General features: G+C 40.2%; 1 protein-coding gene across 1 annotated transcript in view; it reads left to right on the forward strand.

The window, feature by feature from the left end:
* The first annotated feature begins 388 nt into the window (after positions 1–388).
* The window catches only part of LOC106883162 (clavesin-2), a 123,838-nt gene continuing 114,192 nt past the window's right edge, over positions 389–10,034 (forward strand). Inside the window, exon 1 of the mRNA XM_089342044.1 lies at positions 389–803. The gene's annotated coding sequence lies outside the window, so the exon portion shown is untranslated. The remainder of the gene's footprint in view (positions 804–10,034) is intronic.

The raw sequence follows: 10,034 nt of genomic DNA on the forward strand, positions 1-10,034 counted from the left end.
CATCTTGTGCGTAATAACAAGAAAATAGGAATTCGCGAGACGTTTGTAATAAGTCATAACATATTTATTACTGGAGATAATGCGTTAACATATAAGGTTAATTGAAGGAAAAGCTTGTAACATTACATAAATATATTCTTTTTGCAAGCACATGTTTCCAAGTAAGTGAGGCGAACGTACGCGCGAGGGGGTGCGTATGCGGCAGTCTGACTCAATGCCGGTTTCAAAGTGAACAGACACTGAACGCCGCATTATATAAGGGATGGACCGGAAGTCTTCTAGAATGTTTCATAACTTTCTAGAAAGCTGGGGGAAGTTACTCTCGTTAAAACCCTATTTCGTTTTGCTTTCCTGCTTGACCGCCAGGGTTCACTACAGTAGGTGTGAGAACAAGACCCTGAACGTACGCGCGAGCTAGTGCGTATGCGGCGGCCTGACTCAATGCCAATTTAAGACTGAACAGACACTAATCGGTCCATCTGTATTATATAAGGGATGGACCGGTAGTCCTTCGGAAGCTTCTAGAATGATCCAGAACTTTCTAGAAGGTTGAGGGAGTGCGTATGCGGCGGCCTGACTCAATACCAATTTAAGAGTGAACAGACACTGAGCGGTCCCTCGGAAACTTCTAGAAAGTTGTGGGAGGTTACTCTCGTTAAAACCCTATTTCGTTTTGTTTTCCTGCTTGACCGCCAGGGTTCACCACAGTAGGTATGAGAACAAGTCCCTGTAAAAGTTCTGTGGACAATATGCTTGTCGTAAGCTGGAAGCTCAGAAGACCATATCTTTGGAACTCACTTGAGGTATTTATTCCTTGTTTTCTCCTTATTGATAGACCCGTTATAGCAGATATTCTCACCCTGTCCAAGATATATGAACCTTTTTTTCAGAGAATTGAGCCTGAATTTGTAGGTTGTTTATGATTAGTGTCTTGTACGAGGGCACAAGTTTGCCATGTTTTACCACCAAAACATGCACATTTGGACTCACCGATTCCATTCTTATGTCTTTGAATAAGTAGGATATGAGATCCAGTTTCTTTTATTGATATGGTTAATATTTGACTCATACAGCTTCATGTCGTCAATGAAGAAAAGGTGAGAGACGTTGTTGGACTCGTTTCTATAGCTGCTTTGTTTGTGATTAGGTATGACCGCGGGTTTAGTGAGATTGTGAAGTGTAGTACTGGCAAGATATCACCCTGAAGATGCCTTTCTGGCAGCGTATAGTGTCAGAGTGAATGTCTGTATTATCGCCTCTAAGAAGTAAGGTGTACAAGCTTTTGGTTAGGTGGTGGATGCCAGCTACTAGTGGAGATTGTGGTATTTTGGTTTATAGCTGTGCCTTGATAATCCACCCATATGATATACTATCAAAGGCTATGTATGTATGTATGGACGGAGGGATGTCAATATTCAGTTTTATTTCACGATTTCTTTTCAATAGAGCAGGAACCGGTTTCTAACCTAGATCCAAGGCTCCTTCATTGGTATTTCAGCATGAATTACAGGGTGCTTTTTGTTTGTGTGTGTGTGTGTATATGTACAGTATTTGGAGTCAGTGTATGTGCAGATTTGTATGTTCTGTTTTATGCATGTGTTCTCATCCATATACTTGCATATCTATACGAGCGCATATATACTTATGTATGTGTGTATGTATGTATATGTAAGCGTCTGTGCGCGTGCGTATGTGTGTGTGTGTGTGTGTGTGTGTGTGTGTGTGCAAGCGTGCTTACGTACGCGCGTATGTATGTGTGTGCACTCTCGTGCATATGTGTGTGTGCGCGCGTACACGTACTATGTAGGTATATAGGCATGTGTGTGCGTATGTATGTATTTATGTATGTATGTATGTATCTATGCATGTGTGTGTGCTTATGTATGTATGTATGTATGTAGAAAAATGCTTGAATTGGAGGAAACAAGTTACGACCGGTTTCAACATAAGTAATTTCGTTTACAGTTATTTTTAACCGTTGGTGGACCAAACTTGTAAATATTGACGTATGTAACGCACCCTTTTTTGCGAACCATCATGTGTATTCTTGAAGTTGTTATATATTTTTGACTGGATAACTTCTTCTGGATATTGATTTCAGTTTGTATCGATCTTGTTCGACAAGATGTGATGTCTCATGAGCTTATTCCGTCATTCATTGAATAATTGAATATCATAAATTCAAAAGAGATTATATTAGAATGGCGGCGCTCGCGCGCGCACATACATGCGCTGATGGATGAATAGGTGGAGACATAGATAGAAAGACAGACAGACTGAGAGACAGACAGACAGATAGATAGATAGATAGATAGATAGATAGATAGATAGATAGATAGATAGATAGACAGACAGAAAGACAGACAGGCAGGCAGACAGATAGATAGGCAGATAGATAGATAGATAGATAGATAGATAGATAGATAGATAGACAGACAGACAGACAGATAGATAGATAGATAGATAGATAGATCTAGTACTTATTCTATCGGTCCCTTTTGCCGAACCGATAAGTTGCGAGGACATAAACACACTAGCATCGGTTGTCAAGTGATGGTGCGGTGACAAACACAAACATACACGCATAAATATATATATACACATATATGTTTACGACGGATTTCCTTCCGTTTCGCCTACCAAATCCACTCCCAAAGTTTTGATCGGCCCGAGACTATAGTAGAAGACACTTGCCCAAGGTGCCATGCAGTGGGACTGAACCCGAAACCATGTGGTTGGTAAGCAAGCTTCTTACCACGCAGCTCTCGCAGTAGCTCATATGTAGCACCGAGGGTCTAGGTCCTTTGAGTAGTGGCGTTGAATTGCTTGGGGATCCGCTGTTAGTTTGACGCTTTGTGATAACCACAGTTGGGAGTATAGCGGTTCGGCAAAAATGACCGACAGAATAAGTACCTGACTTAAAAAGATAAATTACTGGGATCGATCAGGGCGGTGCCCCAGCATGGCCGCAGTCCAATGACTGAAACAACTAAAAGAATAAAAGAAATATACGAGTGGGGCAAATAGTAGTTATGGCGTAGGGGAGGTAACTCTTATTAATTTTTCCTCCCCCACCCCCGCGTAACACAGAATTTTCAAGTAATGATGTGACGCTGTATAATTCTTCAGAGAAATTAATTTTCTTTTGCGGTTACAGGAAAAGGGGAAAAATATGATCCCAAGTTATTGAGAGCCCGCAAGCGAGTAGGAAGCAAAGCAATGTTACGTATATTGATTTTTAGCTCATTCTTGGAGATTTGAACGTGAATATGCAATCCGCTGTTGGTTGTCGCCTTCGGAGAACTACTTCTCCTTTCAGACGATATATTTTGACAACACATGCTATACAATGACGTCAGCGGACAGAGAGAGACAAAGGTGTTTCGGCACAATCGTGCTTCAGTAGTCATGGACAACGCCTGGAAGTTGTTAGTTTAGGAGTTCAACAAACATAGGCGTAGGAGTTGCTGTGTGGTAAAGTAGCTTGCTTACCAACCACATGGTTCCGGGTTCATTCCCACTGCGTGGCACCTTGGGCAAGTGTCTTCTACTATAGCCTCGGGCCGACCAAAGCCTTGTGAGTAGATTTGGTAGACGGAAACTGAAAGAAGCCCGTCGTATATATGTGTGTATATGTTTGTGTGTCTGTGTTTGCCCCCCCCCCCCCCCAAAAAAATCGCTTGACAACCGATGGTGGTGTGTTTACGTCCCCGTAACTTAGCGGTTCGGCAAATAGAGACCGATAGAATAAGTACTAGGCTTCCAAAGAATAAGTCCTGGGGTCGATTTGCTCGACTAAAGGCAGTGCTCCAGCATGGCCGCAGTCAAATGACTGAAACAAGTAAAAAAAAAGAAAGAAAAAAAGATAGGTAAATAGATAGATAGAGAGAGAGAGAGAAATTGTTTTCTTCGTAACCTTTTATTTATTTATTTTTTCGCTTGACAAAGCGTTTTATTATAACAACTTATAAACAACAATTATTAGTTATGTGATCAATTGCTCTCGTGGAATTCTGAACAGTAACGGGGAGTAAATTTCTACAATAAATATCCACACAGCAATATTGCGTGCCCTTATGTCCCGCATGGTAGCAGTTCAACAAATATAATCGATAAAATATATTATAAACGGAAATAAATCCGTCATGAGTAAAGATTGAAAGCTGTGACCCACTCGGTATGACGGGAAACCACACAAGCTGCTTGGGCATGTATGTATGTATGTATGTACGTACGTGCGTGCGTATGTATGTATGTATGTATGTATGATGTGTGTGCATGCATGCATGTATGTATGTTTGAGTGTGTATGTATGTATGGATGGATGCATGCATGCGTGTATGTATGCATGGTTGTATGGATGGATCCTTGAGTGTGTGTGTGTGTATGTATGTACGCACGTATGATTGTTTGAGTGTGTGTGTGTGTGTGTACGTATGTGTGTGATGTGTAAATGGGAGATATGCTCCGCGTGCGCACACGCGCGCGATCTACTGTGTGCGTGCGTGTAATGTACTGTGGATACGTGTGTGTATGTGTAAGAGACATGCTGTTCAAACTAGCGAGCATGCGTGTGTGTGCATGTGTATGTGCGTGTGGTGTGTATGATGCGTGCATGTATATCTCTCTCTCTGTGATGTGTTGTGTGTATATGCAAGATGCACTCTGTATGTGTATGCATGCACTCACTATTAAGAATATACATAAAAGCCATCATTGTCGATGGTGACAACTCCAATATTTAATGTTCTCACATTTAAACCAATAAATCTCAAGTGATACAGAAAAGTGTTGCCAAAATGGCTTTGAAAATATACCTTATCGTCTGCAATTTGATTGAGGGAGATTTTTCTAATAGACATTACTAAAATATGCATGAGAGCCTTTCCCCTCTTACTCTATCACTGTAGTCCTTTCTTTCTTTCTTTCTTTTATTTCCTCCTCCTTATCTATTTCCTGATCTATCTCTGTAGTCATCCAATTGTCTATCTCTCTTCCTTCCCCCCTCTCTTTTCTCTCTGCTATTTGTTTTCGCCCTCGTTATCTACTTACCTATCTCTGAATCTCTCTCTCCCTCTCGCTCTTTCTCCCTCTCTCTTCTGTTACTGCCCTCCGTCCCCGCTTCGCTCCATTGTTATAAAGCTCACCATTACTCCTCAAAAACCACCCCGCATTTCCCTGTCATTCCTCTTCAGCTTTCTATTACCCGTCTTTTTGCACTACGCCCCTCCCCCCCACTATCCATGGTATTGTATGTATGCGTGTGAGTGTTTGTATGTGTGTGCATATATATATATGTATATATATATATATATATATATATATATATATATATATATATATATATATATATATATATATATATATGTATGTATATACATATATACAATTATGCATGTGTATGTATATGTATTTATACATGTCGATATGCATATATATGTGTGTGTATTTATACATGTCAAATGCATATATATATATATATATATATATATATAAATATAAATATATATATATGTATATATATATATATATATATATATATATATATATATATATATATGTGTGTGTGTGTGTGTGTGTGTGTGTGTGTGTGTATATATATACTCATATATACATACATACATATATATATATATATATATATATATATATATATATAGCCGCTTATCACATATTTTCTCTGATTCACACTCGTGTGTGTCGTCTGCTTTCAACAAATGTCTTTTTTTTTTCCTCCAGCCCTTTTTGCCTTTTCTCTAACTACGTCTCTCTCTCTCTCTCTCTCTCTCTCTCTCTCTCTCTCTCTCTCTCTCTCTCTCTCTCTCTCTCTCTCTCCCCTCTCTACCTTTATTTCTATCTATATCTCCCCCCCCCCACTGTCTCACTTCCCTATGGCTTTCCTTCTACTATTACCGATCTGCTAATGCGTTGTGTGAGCAATTTCCTGAATTAACCATGAGAAGCAACGTTTTCAAAATCTGCAATTATACCTTTGGGACTAATGAGTGTTAGATAAAATACGTTAGGAACGATTTTTTGTTTTATTCATTTCAAGTAACAAGTGGCTGAAGAATAGAGATACAGAGATGGGACAGTTTGCTATCGTTTCTGTTAACACAAACAATTCGATACCAAACACACCTTATCAGTTATGGTTTGGTGTGGGCTGATAATTTATTGAATAAGTGGAGAAAATTTGACACCCGTGTGTGTGAGAACCCCAGCCAGTTAGTCTATCTGTCCAGTGCAGCTCGATTTCAGCACCTGGCGCGTTGATAACTGAAACGACACCATTGGCCATACTTTATGATTTCAGGTGATAAACCGGGGAACTTCAAAGAGTTTTCTAGGAGAAGAATAAAGAAAATAAAAGAAAAATGGACATTATTTAATATTTACAAATAAGTGGATTACGATGCTGTTGGTGCATTTAAAACAATGCTGAATCTCAGTTAATATGACTGCAACTCCATCATGCAGTTTCGAGTTTCTACTAAAGAGATTTCAATTCCTTTTAGTGCTAATGTTCTGATAAACAACGTGTTTTCATTAAAAGAGTTTTAAAATGTAATAAAACAATAGAACGTGGGGGTTAAAACAGGTTGAACACGACCACTGTCAGTGAAAAAAGTAATCTTTTTTCTGCATAAATGTTCCATTAAAATCCCATTTTCGTGATGTATCTATTAAGCGGTGACCGCTCCCTAAATTAAAATAACACACTCTAGCATTGTACTGCCTTTTTTCTTTGAGCTGTTTCAGTCATTGGACTGCGACCATGCTGGGCACCCCCTTGAAGGGTCTAGTTGAACAAATCGACCCCAGTACTTGGATTTTTAAATGTGGTAGTATTTATTCTATTGGTCACTTTTGCCGAACTGCGCAGCTTCGGAAACGTAAACAAACACCAGTTTAGTGTAGGGAAACATAAACACACACACACACACACACACACACACACACACACACACACACACACACACACACACAAACACACACACACACGACAAGCGTCAATCAGTTTCCGTCTCACAAGGCATTGGTCGACTTGGTTCTACAGTAGAAGACATTTGCCCAAAGTACCGTGCAGTGGTACTGAACTTGAAACCACGTGGTTGCTAACTTCACAATCACACGGCCGGGCCTGCGACTGTGTCACAAATTCTTAAGAAAAACATTTACAGTACAAATCCCCATCAACCCCATTGGTCCTGAAATGTAACGAATTTGTGCCGAGCCAAAAGTTACCGATATCCTTTGCTGCTGTGGCAGCGAGTATTGTAGAACAAGAGATAAACCCCTGATGAGCAGGATATACAATGAGGTTCAGCTTTCCGGTTGGAAACAAGGCTCGTGTTAAGCCTTTCACGTCTTTTATTTTTTTTTTTCATGTGGCGAGGTTGTAACTTTTATTGGAATATAACATGTATGTATATGATACATATATAATACAAAACCGCATTAAAAACAGTTATTTACATGAAATAAGTCCCAATACTTCAGGATTTTCTTCCGTTGTCACAGACTCTGGCATCCCAAATGAGGTACCTACCTCTAACCTAAGGACAGTAGGTAAGACCATCTGGTCTCTTTCCATCTCTTCTGGATAACCCTGACGGCTCCAGAACTGAGGGGATATTAATCCGAGCCAGGACCCGCTTAATGACTAGGTTTAGCTCGGTGTGACGAGCGAAGCCATCAACACTTAGGCGGCAAGACAGACCGCGAAGACCTGAGAGGTCAAGAACCTACCAAAGTCCCAAATCCAAAACCGGAAGAAAAAAACTGAAAGAGAGGAACATAAAATGAAAAACAAAGAAGAAAAAAAACATCATTTCAACAAAAAAGAAACACATCAATCCAACACCAAGTACCTCAATTGGTTGCACACCTCGAAGTTTAACGGAACCTACTGAAGCAAGCCAACACGCTCGGGCCATTACCGCGGGCGAGCTTCACTTTAATTGTTCTTGTCAATGCACCAAATCAATGTTTACCTTCAGCACAAAATAAGCGCCATAGAGAGGTGCGGGTTACTGCTTTACGCAACGGAAATGATACTGTATAACTGAGTCATGTTTTGTTAGGTTTCAACGTTGCGTTTAAATGTTCATATAGTTAAAATATGTCGTATGGTTGGTATGGGTTACTGACTTTGAGTAAACCTTACCATTAACACGTGATTTCTTAACTCGATGTTCTGAGTTCAAATTCATGCATAGTTCAGATAGATACCATATAGAGACAGTAAAACAAGAGTCTAATACAGTGCTCCGCAACCGGTATGCCGCGACACACTGGTGTGCCGCGTGACGATGCTAGGTGTGCCGCAGTGTAACCTGAATATAATATTTTTTCCTATACTTTTAGTTATATGTTTAGTTCAGGTGTACCGCCGAATTTTGAAAATAATATAAATGTACCGTAAGTGAAAAAAGGTTGCGGAGCCCCGGTCTAATATGGCAAACCTTAAATCGTTAGGTATGCAGATAGTTGATCCAAACAAGATGTCGTAATACAATTTATCGAAAATAGTTAACCGAACAAAAAAAAAAAAAATCGATTTAAGTAACAGTTGGTGAAAGCAATAATTAATCGAATTGTAGCAAATATTAAAATACAGTTTTATTGATATTTTTTAAAAAAAAGATGTAAAACCAGGTGTAGTTAACATATGTGTGCGTGTTCTTCTTGTGTACGTGAGTGTGTGAGAGAGAGGGGGGAGGAGGGAGGGGGAGAGAGAATCTATCACGTTTAAGTTTAAAGTAGACATACGTCATACACATTGCACGCACAGACATTTACACAAACGCATACACACATACATACACACATGGCGAATGAGAAATTATATACTGAATAACATTAAAAAATTATTTTCATAAAGCGTGACAATATAACCTTTCTCCTTTAACTTAGTTTCTATATTTTGAATAGTGGAGGCGCAATGGCCCAGTGGTTAAGGCAGCGGACTCGCGGTCGTAGGATCGAAACCGCGATTGTGAGTGTTTATTGAGCGAAAACACCTAAAGCTCCACGAGGCTCCGGCAGGGGATGGTGGCGAACCCTGCTGTACTCTTTCACCACAACTTTCTCTCACTCTTACTTCCTGTTTCTGTTGTACCTGTAATTCAAAGGGTTAGCCTTGTCACACTGTGCCACGCTGAATATCCCCTGAGAACTACGTTAAGGGTAGACGTGTCTGTGGAGTGCTCAGCCACTTGCACGTTAATTTCACGAGCAGGCTGTTCCGTTGATCGGATCAACAGGAACCCTCGTTGTTGTAACCGACGGAGTGCTAACCATATTTTGAATATTTGTTTGTTCCGGCTCTTTGCATTCTGAGTTTAAATCCCACGATGACCTCCTTGGGTGGTAGACTACCATCTGGTACCTTCGATCCCTTTAGTAAAGGAATCCAGATTGTTGCAAGCATTCGGGTCAGGTCCCCGACCTAAGGATACCTTCCTCCATTCAGACCAGGTCTCAGATATGCACCACAGCAATGTCTGCACAGAAGTTACCAGACATTCAGAATATATTTGCGTACTATGGTCCAGCGTTCAACTTCTTTCACATCCAGACGACAGCCACTATTTCCGGTTCGACGACAAGAACATCGTTAATAACTTTGCAGGGTCCTCAATTCGATCATTTCACATAGTTAAGATGGCGTTTGTTAAGAGCACTTCTGCTAAGATCGTCTTCACATTCGCTGTCACTTTGTATCCTCCACTATAACACTCCTCCATAACTCCACACTGTCTCCCCCCCCCCCACACACACACACGACGTAAACTTAGTAGCCAGACTAGAAAACACCATCAAAGGCGCCTCTTTGTGGTCGTTCGACATACTAGAAATAGCAGCCAAATCTGTCTCGCAAATCACATTATTGTTTTAAAAAGAAAAAGAAAGACATTGGGTAATATCGTCTCTGGTACACAGTTTTAATACAAGATGAGATGGTCACGGCTTGAATGCTTTTGATCATAAGTCTGTCTGCTCGATCAAAGCAACAACTCCATCAGTCA

This window comes from Octopus bimaculoides, chromosome 25 (genome assembly GCF_046866305.1).
Source record: "Octopus bimaculoides isolate indiv1 chromosome 25, ASM4686630v1, whole genome shotgun sequence".
Lineage (NCBI taxonomy): Eukaryota > Metazoa > Mollusca > Cephalopoda > Octopoda > Octopodidae > Octopus > Octopus bimaculoides.